The sequence below is a fragment of the Rhinolophus sinicus genome, chromosome 11, assembly GCF_057876585.1.
Source record: "Rhinolophus sinicus isolate RSI-liver-muscle chromosome 11, RSI-T2T, whole genome shotgun sequence".
Taxonomy (NCBI): Eukaryota; Metazoa; Chordata; class Mammalia; order Chiroptera; family Rhinolophidae; genus Rhinolophus; species Rhinolophus sinicus.
This window is the reverse complement of record NC_142511.1, coordinates 963,419-977,756: the sequence shown is the minus strand read 5'-3', so window position 1 is coordinate 977,756 and position 14,338 is coordinate 963,419.

Below are 14,338 nucleotides of genomic sequence, written 5' to 3'. Positions count from 1 at the left end.
ATTTCTAAGCTACCTAGGGCCCCACTGAGCGAGGTGAAAGTTCCAGCTTAGCTGGAGAGCCTGAGAGTGTCCCAGCAGGAGGCTCTGATAGAAGGAATGACAGAGCCTGGGGCTCCTGGCCTGGGAAAGCCCGGGAGGGGAGAAGTGGCCGTAATAGGATCATAAGTCTACTGGGCAGAATAGAGTCAGATTAGGGCGGTATGTGTGAGGCGTCCACCTTCATTAAATACGATGTCTGTCTTTCTCGGACTTACTTACATAGTGCCCTCTAGGTCCGTCCATGTTGTTGCAAACGGCAAGATTTCATTCTTTTTTTTTTTTTTTGCAGAATAATATTTCATTGTATATGTGGATACATCTTCTTTACCCATTTGTCTATTGATGGACACCAAGGCTGCTTTCCTATCTTGGCAATAGTGACTAGTGCTGCAGTGAACATGTGGATGCATATATTTTTCTATTAGGGTTTTTGTTTCGGGTAAATACCCAGAGCCTGAATTGCTAGGTCATAATGTAGTTCTATTTTTAAGTTTCTGAGGAACCTCCATATTGTTTTTCATCATGGTTGCAACCAATTTTCAACCCCACCAACAGCGTACAAGGGTTCCCTTTTCTCCACATCCTCATCAACACTTGTTTGTTGATTTATTGATGATGCCGTTCTGACAGATGTAAGTGGGTCTCTCACTGTGGTTCATTTGCATTTCCCTGGTTAGTGATGTTGAGCATCTTTTCATATGTGTGTTGCCCCATCTGTACGTCCTCTTTGGAGAAGTGTCTATTCAGGTCCACTGCTCATTTTTTAATTGGCTTGTTTGTTTGTTTGGTGTTAAGTTCTATGAGTTCTTTATATTTTTGAATATTAACCCTCTATCAGATGTATCATTTGCGAATATCTTCTCCCATTGGGTGGATGGTCTTTCCATTTTGTTGATGGTTCCAAATCATTCTTTAGTTTGATGGGGGGCTCACCGGCCCCTTTGACCCTGGAGAGTTCCCTGGGCTCCCCAGTCTCCCCTACAGTCTCTTCCCTTGGTTGTCAGAACGTGGTACCATGTGGAAGAGCCCTCGGGGCCACGTAGCGCTGGACGACCCTTGCAAGGAAGCCCAAGCCCCCAGGAGGCCTCCCAGCCACCGAGTCAGCGGGGAGGGGAGGGGACCCTGGCGCTCGCTGCTGGCTCCCGCCGCTCCAGCCTCTCTGTTTGGTCTCTGTCTCCTGTTTGTTGTCGGAAGCTGTTCATCCTGTGCCCGGTTGTCTCCCCGGAGCAATCGCTTCCCACAGCCGCGTACACTTGCGTTTGCTCGTGGGGGGGGCGAGGTCAGCGACCGCCATCTCGGGCCTGCACTGTGTTCCTTCTGTCGGAGGCTTTTTCCTGCTAGTCACACGCCCTTCCTAGTGCTCAGTCAGTACGTGTCCTCACAAATTGGACTCTGGGATTGTTAAAAAAATTAAACTCACCTTGATATGCGTCATGATGTTTTCTCTTAAACTGATAGGGATATTTAAAGATTAAGAACTTGTTTGATAAATATTTATCAGTGGCTTAACAAGTTTTGGGTTATTTCAGTTTCTTTTCTACTTTTCATTCAAACAAAAGTCACTTTAATTATTTATTATTTTAAAATAACATGAATACTAGGGCCCCTTGATATCAGTTTATTTTCTTCATTGTAATGGATGGACTGAATGATCTATCTACCTACACAGCTATTGGTTTGTCTCCACTGAAGCTACACATGGGATGACGTTCCACTAATGGTAACTTTGATTATTTGTGGGTTGTGGGATACAGGATTTTGTTTCCTACCTTAGCTGTACTTTTCTGTTAGTTTGAACTTAATGCTTTCCACCAAGACAGGGAGCAAAGCAAGGATGTCAATTGTCACCACTTTTCACAATTGCGGTAGACGTTCTGTCCAGGCAAAAAGGCAGAAAAGGGGGAGGGGACATCCAGATGCCAGGATGAGAAGGGAGCGGTGGAAACTGTCTTCCTCACCATTCACGTGTTACTGTCATGTGCAAAATCCTAAGAAATACGCACACACACACACCTAGAACTAATATTTAATGTTTAAAAAATCAGTTATATTTCTATATATGAGCAAATAATCAGAAACTGAATTTTAAAAACAAGTCAATTTACAATTTCATTAGGAACAATGAACTTCTTAAGAATAAATTTAACAAAAAGAAGAGCAATATTTGTACACTGAAACTACAAAATATTACTGACCATAAAGTAGAGAAACATTCTGTCTTCAAGGACTGAAAACTCAATATTGTTAACACAGCAGTTCTCCCTAAATTGATCTATAGATTTAACACAATCCCTCACAAAATACCAACAGGCATTTTTCTGATAAATTTCCAGTGAACCCTAAAATGTATGTGGAAATGCAAAGGGCCTAGAACAGTCAAAACAATGTGTAAAAAAGAAAAAGTTGGGGCGTCACACTACTCCATTCCAACACTTATCAAAGCTGTAATGATCCAAACAACATGGTGCCGGCATAGGACAGGTACCTGGACCAGTGGGATGGAATTAACAACCCAGAAATACACCCAGAAATAAATCAAACTAGGGTCAGTTGATTTTCCACAATAGTGCCAAGACAGTTCAAAGGGGAAAGGATAGTTTTTTCAGTAAATGGTGATGGAACAATTGAATGTCCATATACAAAACATAAATAAAAATAAGTAAGCTTAGATGCCTACCTCATGCCCTATGCAAAAATTAAGTCAAAATAGATCATAAACCTAAATATAAAGGCTAAAACTATAAAATCTAGAAGAAAATATAGGAGAAAACCTTCATGACCTCAGGTTACCCAAATAGCTCTTAGATAAGACAATAAAGGCACAAGTTATAAAAGAAAAAAATGATAAATTTGATTCAAAATTTAAAAACTTGCATGTTTCAAAAGACACCATTATGACAACCAAAGGATAAGCCTCAAACTGGGAGAAAATATTTGCAAATTACATATGTAATAAAGTACTTGTTTCCAGCACATGCACTCTTATAACTCAAGAAAGTAAATAATCCAATTTTAAAATGGAGAAAGTGGGAAAAAAGCAGAAATAGACATTTCACCAAGAAAGACACAAAAGAAAAGGTGATCAACATCATTAGTTATTGGGGAAATGACAAAACCACAGCAAGATACCATCACACACCCATGAGAATGGCTATAATAAAAAAGGTAGACGCCACGAGACACTGGTAAGGAAACGGAGCAAACGGACGCCCACACGTGGCTGCTGGGAACATGAAGTGTATGGCCAATTTAGAGAGCAGTTTGGTAGTTACTTTAAAACATTAAACATACATTTACCGTAGGACCTAGCAATTTTTCTGTTAGGAATCTATTACCTACAAGGCATGAAAGCACACGCCCACTACAGCCCCACGTGCACATGTTCATAGAAGCATCATGACCTAACTGGAAACAATCCAGATGTCCGTCTAGCACAGGTGAATGGCCAAGGGCAGTGTGTCCACACGGGGTACACTCAGCGGCGAAAAGAACAACGTCAGATGCATACTACAGTGTGAGTCAACCTTAAACATACTATGATATGTGGAAGGAGCCACACACGAAAGACCACATATTCTGTGGCCCCATTTATATGAAATGGCCAAAAAAGGCAAACTTGTAGAGAGAAAGCAGTGGTTGTCTGGGAAAATGGGGACGGGGGAGGGCGCAGCAGTGAATAAAGTTCAAAAGCCTGTTAGTGTTGAATGTTGTGAAACTATAAATTTACTAAAAATCATTGAATTGCATTTTTAGAGCAGGTGATTTTTGTAGTATTTAAATGATACTTCAGTAAAGCTATTTTAATAAAGACTTAAAAAAACATGAGGAATGGCAAAGATCAAGGTCTGGTCAAATCTGGATTTGTATATTTAGACAGAGGCTGAGTTGCACAGTGACTTTCTTTCTCATCGTCTGACTTACTCAGCTGTGCTTTCAGCAGTAAAAGTTTATGGGAAATTTAATGCTTAATTCCCTGGAGGACTTTTGACTTTCCTGTTGTCCTCAGGAAACATCCAAATCACAGATGCATGAATTTCATTAATGATGAAAACTGTAGAATATTTTTTAAATGTTTTTTCAGGACAAATTGCTCACAGTTCTGTTTATTTGCCCAATAATCTCTCTTCTCAACAGGTAAAGTCACTTTCTGAAGCTCCCACAGACTAAATTAACTATAGGGCTATGTATTAGCCAGTTCGGGCTGCGGTAACAAACACCACAGACTGGGTGGCTTAAACAACAAACGTTTATTTCTGTCTGTTCTGGAGGCTGGAAGACCAATATCGAGGTGCTGGCTGATTCATTTTTGGGTGAGAGCTGTCTCCCTGGCTTACAGGTGGCCCCTTTTTCTCTGTGATCTCACATCGAGGCGGGTGGGGGGTAGAGAGAGAAAGAGAGAGAGGAAGAAAATGTCTACAAGGATAGGAGATGATAGATCTTGGGATATTGGGAGTTACCATTCCAAGATCAGGGTATTCCAAGGTCCAGGGTCAGCATGTGGTTGCGATGGAAGAAGTCCTTTGGGGTGAAGGCGTTTCAGATCCGGTTGTTGGATGGGTGTCCGTATGCACGATGCCGCGTAGGTGATCCTGGCAGGAGCTGGGGTAAAGATGAAGATGTGAGCCTTACGAGAATGTGCACTGATGGGAGGTGTGGGGTGTAATGCAGCGCAGACAATGCACAGGTGAGCTTTTCTTCACCTCTGAGTCTGTTTACAAAGGTTACTCACAGATGTTGTATTACTTAGTCTTCACAGCCTGTGACACAGACATGACTACTAGTCTTATGTTACAGGTCAAGTTAGACTTGAAAAAAAAAAAAATCACTCAGCCAGTAAGTGACAAAGCTGAAACTCCGGCCCACGTTTTCTGACTCAGGATATCATGCTGTCTTAGCAGACATAACATGCACTACTTAGAGCCTCATTCCACAGGGGGACTCACAGATGTAATGCCTTAGTGCAAACAAAGGATACTGAAATGAAGTGAGGAGCCATTAGTATGCGGAAGGCTTGTGTACAGGCATCAGTTACGAGGCCCTCAGGAGAAGAGCTGCCCCTGCAGACATTCCTGACATTCAACTTGACTCACTCACAGCTGGATGAAAATGCCAGGTGAAGGGTCGGGACAGAGCACGCAACTTAAAAACACCTAAGAAGCTGGATGGCTCGGGCCTGCCTGTTCACCCCTCTCTAATGAGTTTCATTTTCTCTCCGAGGTAAGAGTACTGATAATTAGTTAACCGAAATGTTTCTAAAACACCAACCTTTCTGACAGTAATAATCACAGTCCCTATTTTTAGACATTATGATCATTTACTTCTCCTGTTTGACTCACCGTAACTGTTAAGGCAGGAAACTGAAGAAGAAATAATTCCTCTCTTAAAGAACAAAATTCAACTGAGCGTTAAAGGAACAAACCACAGGCCCCACACGGTGTCACCTGTGCAGAAGCCCATGAAGCCACGCCTGGAATTTACACCGACCCAGCTGCAGGTACACGTCTAGTACACCTGAGTGTGAGGCTTCACATTAGCTAAACTGCCACTGTGCTGTTCCGTGACTTCTCGCATTTATGTCTTGAGTCCCCAACCAGAGACACGTATCACACCAAAACTCATCTCCTGCGTCCCTGCCTTCAGTAACTAATGGTCACGCAGTCATTTACCGCACACCCCTGTAGACACACTTAGTTCCTGGGGAGACGTGTTTGTGGAGCCCAATGTCACGAGGAGATGGACACCACGCCCGGGAAGTCAACCCAATGTGTTGGGTGGGGAAGGTGCATGAGGTTATGGGTCCGGCAAGAGTGCTCACTGACTTGGAAGACACGACATTTGCTCAGTGAAGATGGTGATGAACTGACGGGACTCGTGCTCTGATGCACGGGCAGTAACTTCATCAACCCAGAGCGTTTCCTCCAGAAAGCCAGAACAGGCACATGAGAGACACAGAGGTTTACGTGGGACTCGTAACTAAGACACACCAGCCAAAGGCCTCACTAATAAAGTAAGGAAAGGGAATTGGAAAGAAAAATCGCACAGGACAAGAACAAAATTCATTTTCATTTCTTTAACTCCAAATACGTCTGATTCCAAAGTTTGCAAAGTGTCGGTGTCGTGAACGAAAGCACAGGCTTTCGGCCTGGATTCCTGTTTCCGACCTTTTGGTTCTCTTACCGCAGGCAAGTTGCTTCACTCTTAACCTTTCTGAGCGCCGGTGTTTTTATGCATAAAAGGAGGTTAGTAATTCCAGCCTCACTGGGCAGTTGTTGGGACGACCGAGTTAGCGAATGAAAGCTGTAAAATAGTTAAGATAACGTTGTGATGCAAACATAATGTAAGCAGTGAGTAAATGACAGTTACTAACACAGGGGGTCCATCCCGACTTCTCTCGGTGTCTCCCCTTCATGGCAGAGGGTGTAGTCAGTCTGTCCCCTGAGTGCACTCCCAGACTGGCCTCTGCCCCACCTGCTACTCTGGACTTGCTGACGGCATGTTCTCTCCCCATTTCCAGCCCCTGGGACTCTGCTTTCCAAAACGGCCCTCTTTTTAATCAGGTGTGTGTGGGTTTCCAACAGATGGCTGAAAACTATCTAATTCTGTGTGTGAGTGAGTTTCTGCAGCTCCCAGAAACTCCTACTGGCCCTTAGGACTACGTGATGTCACACGCCCTGTCCCTGTGTGCAGCTGTACCCATGTCCCCGCACACTCACGGTTCCCTCCACTGAAATCACTAGACACACCTTGGCTCCGCCTGGCATCATGCTGGCGATGTCACACGTGGTAAAATGTACATGTTAGTATTCTCCTTCTGACGGTAGGGCTGTGAGTTTGGGTCAGATAACTCAAGGTGTGCGTCTCTAAAAGAAACTTACCAGGTCAAGCCTGAGGGAGGTCAGTGGAGAGAGAAAATCTGAGTCGGGGGAAGGTGTTTGGCTTCCGCCAATCACATGTCAATGCAGCCATATTGTCCCTCCCCTGTGTCATGAAGGCTTTGGCTCTGGGGTTCTGAGTAAGTCACTGTAGAAAGACACACACACAGAGGAGAGGGCTTTGTCGCTGCCATTCAGCCCTCTCTCTTTACATTTACTCCCATCCCCACCCTCCCACAACTAAACTCTGTAAAGGGTATTATTTTGGTAAGTTATTTGCTTGAGACCATCTGAAAAGCGGTCTTCCTGCAGCTGAAAACTTCCCAGGGGATATCCTGAGAAACGAGTAGGGTTTCTTACTCTAATGACATTCAAACCCATCCATTAGTTCTGCTATGAGCAGATTCAAACCACAGAGGTTGAGGATGGGATTGGAAGAAGTCAGATGGCTCATGCACTCATTTCCCCCAACGGGACTGCAGGGCCAGGTTGGTGGGCACGTGGTCCTGAGACCAGCCTCCCTCGCCTGACGTGTCCCCAGGGAGGAGGTCTAAGCCGCCACAGGGCTCAACTAATGAGGCCAGCCTGCGGTGCTCGGGTCATGTGTGAAAGAGGAAACAACAAAATCTTCATGGGAAAATTATGCAAAAAAGAAAAGAGCCAGAATACGCTAGTATTAACTAGCACCCTAGGGAGGTTGTAAGTATTAAAAAAAAGAAAAAAAAGCAGGATGGGAAAAGGGGGGATGCAAAGAAAACTGGGTTAGAAGCTCAGTCCGACCGTGTTAGAATATTCCCGCATGTGTGTCGCCATCTTTTCCTGGGCCTCAGTTTCCTCACTTCCAGTCACGTCTGTCAGATACTTTCCCATGCTAGAATTCCCGTGCTGTTCCCAAGAAAGTTGCCTGGCTAAGAAGCAGAGGAGACACAAGAGAACAGAAAACGAGATTGGTTTTGAATGTGTAGAAGGTAAGAACAGTGAAATAGAAAGAGGGGACACTGTGCCCTTTGAGGGCACGTGGGAGCCTGAGAACCCTCCTCCGACCCCCACGCCAACTATCTCAGAACAAATCCGGTGCTGTGAGATCCCCAAGGGGAAGTCTAGATTTAAATAATCCTCTGAGAAGCCCTTTCTCATCTTACCTCCCCAAACCACAAATCTGCTTCCCATGGGCACTGGCCCAGGCAGAAATGAGCCTCTTCCATTTGCTTTCAGTAGCCCCAGTGCAGACCTCCAAAAAAAAGCACATCACACTATTTTGTGACTTTCTTTGGTTGTCCGGCCTAGGTGGGGCAAAAGACATGAAAACCATGTAATCGAGAGAAATGCACAGCTAGCAGGTGAGCACCTGAATAAATGTGCCACTTCGTTTGGAGATGGAGATTAACCCACGTCGAGACACCACTGCACACGCACAAGAACGGCTTTGATCAGAGACAGACAACACCCGGCGTTGACAGGATGTGGAGGACGTTAATCTCTTATCCATAGCTGATGGGGGACATAAAATGGTGCCGTGGCTGGAAAATAATTTGGCTGTTTCTTAGAAAAGTAAATATACACCTACCATAGAACCCACAATCACATTTCTGGGCATTTATCCCCCCAAAAATTAAAATGTATGTCCGCATAAAACATGCCTGTGAATGCTTACAGGACCTTCATCTATAATAGCCAAACAATTCAGACTTCATTCCACAAGTTACTGTTTAAATGAACAGGGCTACATACGTGGATGGAAGTGAGTGCACTTTGTAAGCCCAGCAGCTTGGATGGCAAGGAAATTATGCTGAGTGAAAAGAGCTGATCTCAAAAGATTACATACAATATGATTCCGTTTACATGAAATTCTCAAAATGACCAGATTTGGGAGTTGGAGAACATGTCAGTGGTTGCTGGAGGCTGAGGAGGGGGCTGGTTGGTGGTAAAGGGGCAGCTGGGTATCTAGGCTGGAGTCATCAGCATACGGATGGCGCTTAAAGCCGGGAGATTCGGGCAAGTGGAGACAGAAAAGATGAACAGTCCTGGGACAAGCCCCGGGTCCGGATATGCTAAGCATTTGTGATAAAAGGAGGGAGCAGGGAAAGAAACCAAGAAGATATGGCCAGAAGGGTGTTAGAGTGGTGGGGTGTGGGGTGATTTTTCCCCCTTATTGTCCTCGTTGTAGTCTCACGACTTTAAAAAGGAACAAAGTGCAGTTCAGATACAGCTGCGATACATCTGTGTACTCCCTGAAGGTGGAGCAAACCAACCATTGTTGCTCCAGGGCCCTTTCTGATAAGAACCCCAACTGCACTGGGAAACCACTGTCCTTCACAGAGACAGAGCTGGGCACTCAGGGAGTCCGTTAGCCAGCTTGTCTGACGGGCACGGTGGACGGCTGAGCACAACTGGGAGACGTTTCATTGTCCACATACAAGTAACTTGAAGAAAAAGGAAAACATCTAGACAACTTTCTGGGTTGCACTTGCCGTCCTCTGGACGCTGCGTCAAAGGGGAGGGCAGTATTTGCCTAATCCTTAGCACGGTGCCTTCCCCTTAGTAAGCGCCCATAATATTAGCAACATTTAGGTCTGTTAGAAACCCAGGAACACCCCAAACCTTACATTTATGAGAAACCCCCTTGCTAGTGACACAGCACCCATCTGTCACTTTTACACCCACGTTTCTTTCCCTTTCTGGCTGGACTTTTACGGGTCATAATTTCAGAGGCTCGGCAGACCTTAGAAGCTGTTCATTTTCACTCCACCAACCCTTTAATGTTGAATTTCTGACTCCACCGAGCTTAGCTGAAATTGGCATTTTTCTAACGCTAAGGACATCTTCTGTTTCTTCGGGGCCTTCTTTGCCAAGAGCTTAGAAGTAGCGAGGTGGGCAGGAAAAGGCATTTCCTGTCCGAAGACCAAATCTCGAGCTCGCCCTTGCAGCGGCCAGTGAGGTCCCCCCGTCCATCCCCACCCCACAGCAGGCTTCCTTGAGCAGAGGTGCAGGGACCCTGGGCTGTGTGTGTGCCCATGAAACTGCCCAGCTGTGTGACCTTGGACAAGGCGTGCCATCTTGAAGCTGTAGAGACTCCGTTGTAACGCCAGAGCACCACCTCCTGCGTCTGCCGAGGACACGAGATGGTGGACGGTGTTCACGACACACAGACGGCCCTGTAGCGATGCCCTTCCCATATGTGTCTTTGCCTTTCTGATTGATTTGCACTCACTGGTGACAATTTCGGGACTGCTGCTGTGATTGTTTCTACAAGATTCAATCTGCAGCTGTGTGTGTGGTTCCCCTCTCCACTGCGGTTCTCCCCTGGCCACACCGTAGCCTAAACCGCGTTTGCAGATGACCTAGGAGTCAGCTGGAAGGCCCAGGGGTCACCTGTGGCGCCTTGCATCCTGGCTCAGCGAGGTCTGTTAGGTAGTGTTCGTGGCTGAGTACCTCCAACCTCAAGCCGGGTTACTCCAGGGCCGGTGGGGATGCTATGAGCTGGGCCGGGGCAGCTGAGGGAAGGCAGCGGAGGGCACATCTAATGAGGCGAGCTGCCAGCACTCGGTCGTGCTTTACGATACTAACCCATTCCAGCTTCACGAAAACCTTGCACGGCAGGTACCATGTTTCCCCATTTTACAGGAGGAAACAGAGGGACGGAAAGAGTGGGTGACTCTCTCGAGGAAACACTGAGAGTTTGGTAGAAAGTTGGCGGCATGATTTAATCTTCTGAAGTGGAGCTCTTCCTCCGTGTTGTAAAAATCACAAATTAGAACAATGACAAATGTGCTAAGTAGGAAGCATATTGCCTTAGTCCCAGTGAGAAAGGAAGGCCTGGGCTAGAAGCTTCCAGAAGGAGGAGTTGACCTTCCTTCCATTTCCATAGAAGAGACACCTTGCTCTCCCCACAAAGCAAAGCAATGGAGTCTGGACTTGCTGTCTGTCCCCCCACTTAGTTCCAGCTCGGGGAGCCCGGCTGGATGGCTGACATCTGAGAGCCTCCTGCCCGGTGGGTGCATGTTTATTAAATTGAGTGTCAGTATGAGCATGTTTCTCATGCTTCTTCCCTCCTGCACTTTCTGTCCTTGTTTTAGAAGAGGGACAGAGCTCTCCCTCTCGTCACTGAGCAAACAGGGCGGATGTCCCCACTCGTGAAGGTGGGCCACTTTCCCTTTGGATGAGTTAAGCGGACCCTACTCTGCCCACTGAAGCCAGGGTCCTCATTCAGGGGGACACGTTCCGAGGGTCCCAGGTTGGCCCAGGATCCCAGCCACAATCTCAAATCCGGCGTCACCAGGAAGCTCTGTATTTTGGGTTTTACTGATTCTTTTCGCTTTTCTCCCTGTAAACCTTCTAGCATCGGAAGGAAACAAAAGGCTATTCGCCCTTGAGATTCCAAGAGAAACGCTGGTGGGGACGGAATGAAAAGGTTCCTGTTCGCGAGCAGTGTTTTTCTAGAAATGCTCACTTCTCATATTTTGAGGACACACTGCTTCCCGGCTTGACCAGTCCCCAGACAAGGAACCAGTGTCTCTGAATCTGAGGTTCCTCGTCTAAAACAAGGAGCAGGGAGAGCTGATTTTAAACCAGGGCAATGCTGTTTTCCAGTAGGACATTCTAGGGCCTGGTAAGTTTGCTGTCATCTCGTCTTGGAGGCAATCAGACCTCCCCGTCAGGGCTCCAGGACACCTGATGGGGTGTCAGAAGTCATTAAAGGAACAGCTAGAAATACACAACAGGAGTCTTTGATCCCTGGGCCTGGCAGTCAGTCCACCACAAACCCAGGGGGCGGGGTCCCCCTCTAACCACATTAGGGCCACGGCAGAGCTGCCTCTCTGCACGTTTGGGGCCTGTTGGCCTCGCCCAGATCTAATAAAGTAGGTGGCTTTATCTCTGCTCTTAGGGACACTGCCACTGTCTATACTGGGGGACATAATGTGGACGGGAGGAAAGAGACCAGGAATGGGCAGCGGGATGGTCCTGCCCAGTCCCTGTGGGCCCAAGAGACAAGCCCACTGCATCTCACGTCTCTTTTCATTCTGTTTCTTTGTTTTCATAAAATTGCATCATTTCAGAGTTTCAGATCCTTCCTTTTCTGTGGAAGAAGTGGAGATATTTATGATATGCTCAGTCCAAGAACAAGTCAATGACGGGGTGGGAAAAACTGGGAAAACTGATTGATTGAAGAACATCCATTGACGGCCTCCCCTGGGCCAGCATTGTGTGGGCTCTAAGTGTGCGGGTAAAAGATAAACAAATATTAGTCGCTGCCCACCCCCAGGAGCCATAAGCATCGGTGGTGTCGTCAGAGCGTTTGTGGGGGACCACTCGGGGCGAGGCGATGCATATACACAATTAATCAGCTTCAGCCCAGTCACACGTACTTTCTGTAACCAATGAGGGATACAGGTGATTTAAAAATGCTTTAGGAGAGTCAAATGCAATTTAATTCAATTCGTTGGCCTGGTAATAGTTACTGGTTACATTCCATTCTCAATTGATCTGAAATAGGGTTCTCCCACGTCCCAGGTAACGGCTCGGGACACGTGGCCTGGGAGTGGCGGCTGCCGCAGGGCTGACAGCTCACCACGTCACGTGGAGAACAAAACTGGTCGTTTACCATCAACGTTTTCTTTACATCATTCTGATGACCTTCATGCATCTTGGAAAGACTTTCCAATTTGGGGAAAGCTTATCGTTGCAGTAAATCGCACAGGAACCAGCAGGTACCAGTGGACTCTTTGTAGCATAACCAGCTCGCAGAGACACGCGGGTCTCGTCAAAGTGCAGGACCTTGAGAAGAGCTGCCGTCCCTGTGGTTCAGAGTCGTCACTGAGGGCGTGGGTCTCCTCCAAGCGCTGTTCCGTGTTTAATTGCAGACCCCACTGAGGGCACAACCTGGCTGAGTTATGTGACAGAGACAGTCCTGATGCCGCCTCAGCTGCACAGAGCACAGGAGCTGGTGCGAGCACATAGCACTTACCCCCTCACACTCGGTCAAGGCCATGTAAGTGCTTTCCACACACTAGCATAGTTGAGCCACACAACAGTCCTGTGAAATTGCTGCTATTAGTCTCATTTTCACAGGTGAAGAGTCAGAGTTCCCAGGACGTAAAACAGTAGGGATTCCTAAATTTCCACAGAGATTTTGCGTTCGTGACTCTTGCGTTCTTGATGCAATGAACAGTACACCCCGCATTTCGGGAGATGCGCCAACGTGCCAGCCCTGGTTCCTGACCTTATACTGTGCGTGGGAATCGGGTATTTATGAAAGTAAGTGACTCAGTGCCGGCACATTCGAAGCGAAGTCTTAACAGCAGAGTTGGAAAAGAAAAGGAGGCAAGTGGGAAGGCTCCTTGACTACAGGGAGGTTTGTGGAACTTCCAAAGAATTATTGGTACACGGTCTCGTGGGGAGAAAGCAAACTCTGGGCCCGGGCACTGAACAGGTACGTCAGCTGTGCCTGGATGTCAGTGGGCGAGCCAAGGTCATGGTACGTGAGGGGCCATCAGAGAGCGTAAGGCCAGCAAGGTGGGGCTGGGTAACAGCGGGGCCACACGTGATTTCCTGAGACGAATACCGGAAGGCATCTGCAGCTGTGGGGTTTCTGATGTATATGAGGATTTGTCAGTGGATAAAAATCCTTTGCACTGTGGCTGTTTAGAGGACAGCTTTTCAGTCGAGCACAGTCAGTAACGGCATCTGAGTTCTTGTTCTCAGGTCGTCTCTCTCCAGGCCCCCCACCCCCATTTCCCTGGATAATACGGGGTCTGAGAAAAGGGGGTGAACCCAAGATTTCTGTGCCTTTACTGGGCTTTCCCAGTGAGCCCAGGGCTTGGGACAGTGCTCTTGTGTGTCCCTGTCACTGGTGAAGCAGACGGGCTGTTACAAGGAAAGTTCTGGGGCTCGTGCCCTCTGACGGCTGTTACACGGGGTCTGGGACGCGTCCCCCTCTTCTGCCTCGCTCTCATGGATTACTGTTCTCAGCGAGTGTGCTGGTTGTTTATTCTCCGTGTGGCACCAGGCGTGCAGCGAGTCGCCAGCCAGAGTCGAGGACAAATTACCCATGTTGTCTTTTCCAAGTCCTTCAATTTGCTTTGTTTTCATTTGTTATAAATGTTATTGTTCCTGCTAAAGTTGTTTTTTAATTCTGGTTTTAAAAAGTAAAATCATCACTAGTCCTTGTAGCTTCTCTGACAGAGAGGCTGTTGTCGGCTGAACTTCCGGGGCTGGGAACAGTATGACAACCTGGGCTGTGTCAGAGGCTTTGAGGGTCGTTCCTGAGCAAGAGCGATGAGTTAGTGGGTACAGACAGAGCTGCTAGGCCGATGGAGTGTTTACTCACTGGGGTGATTTGGGGGAGTGACACTTGGAACAGACCTGGAGGCTTCTGTGTTCTGTGTGTGGCTCTTCTGGTGTTAAAACTGAAAAAGCGCCATCATGGG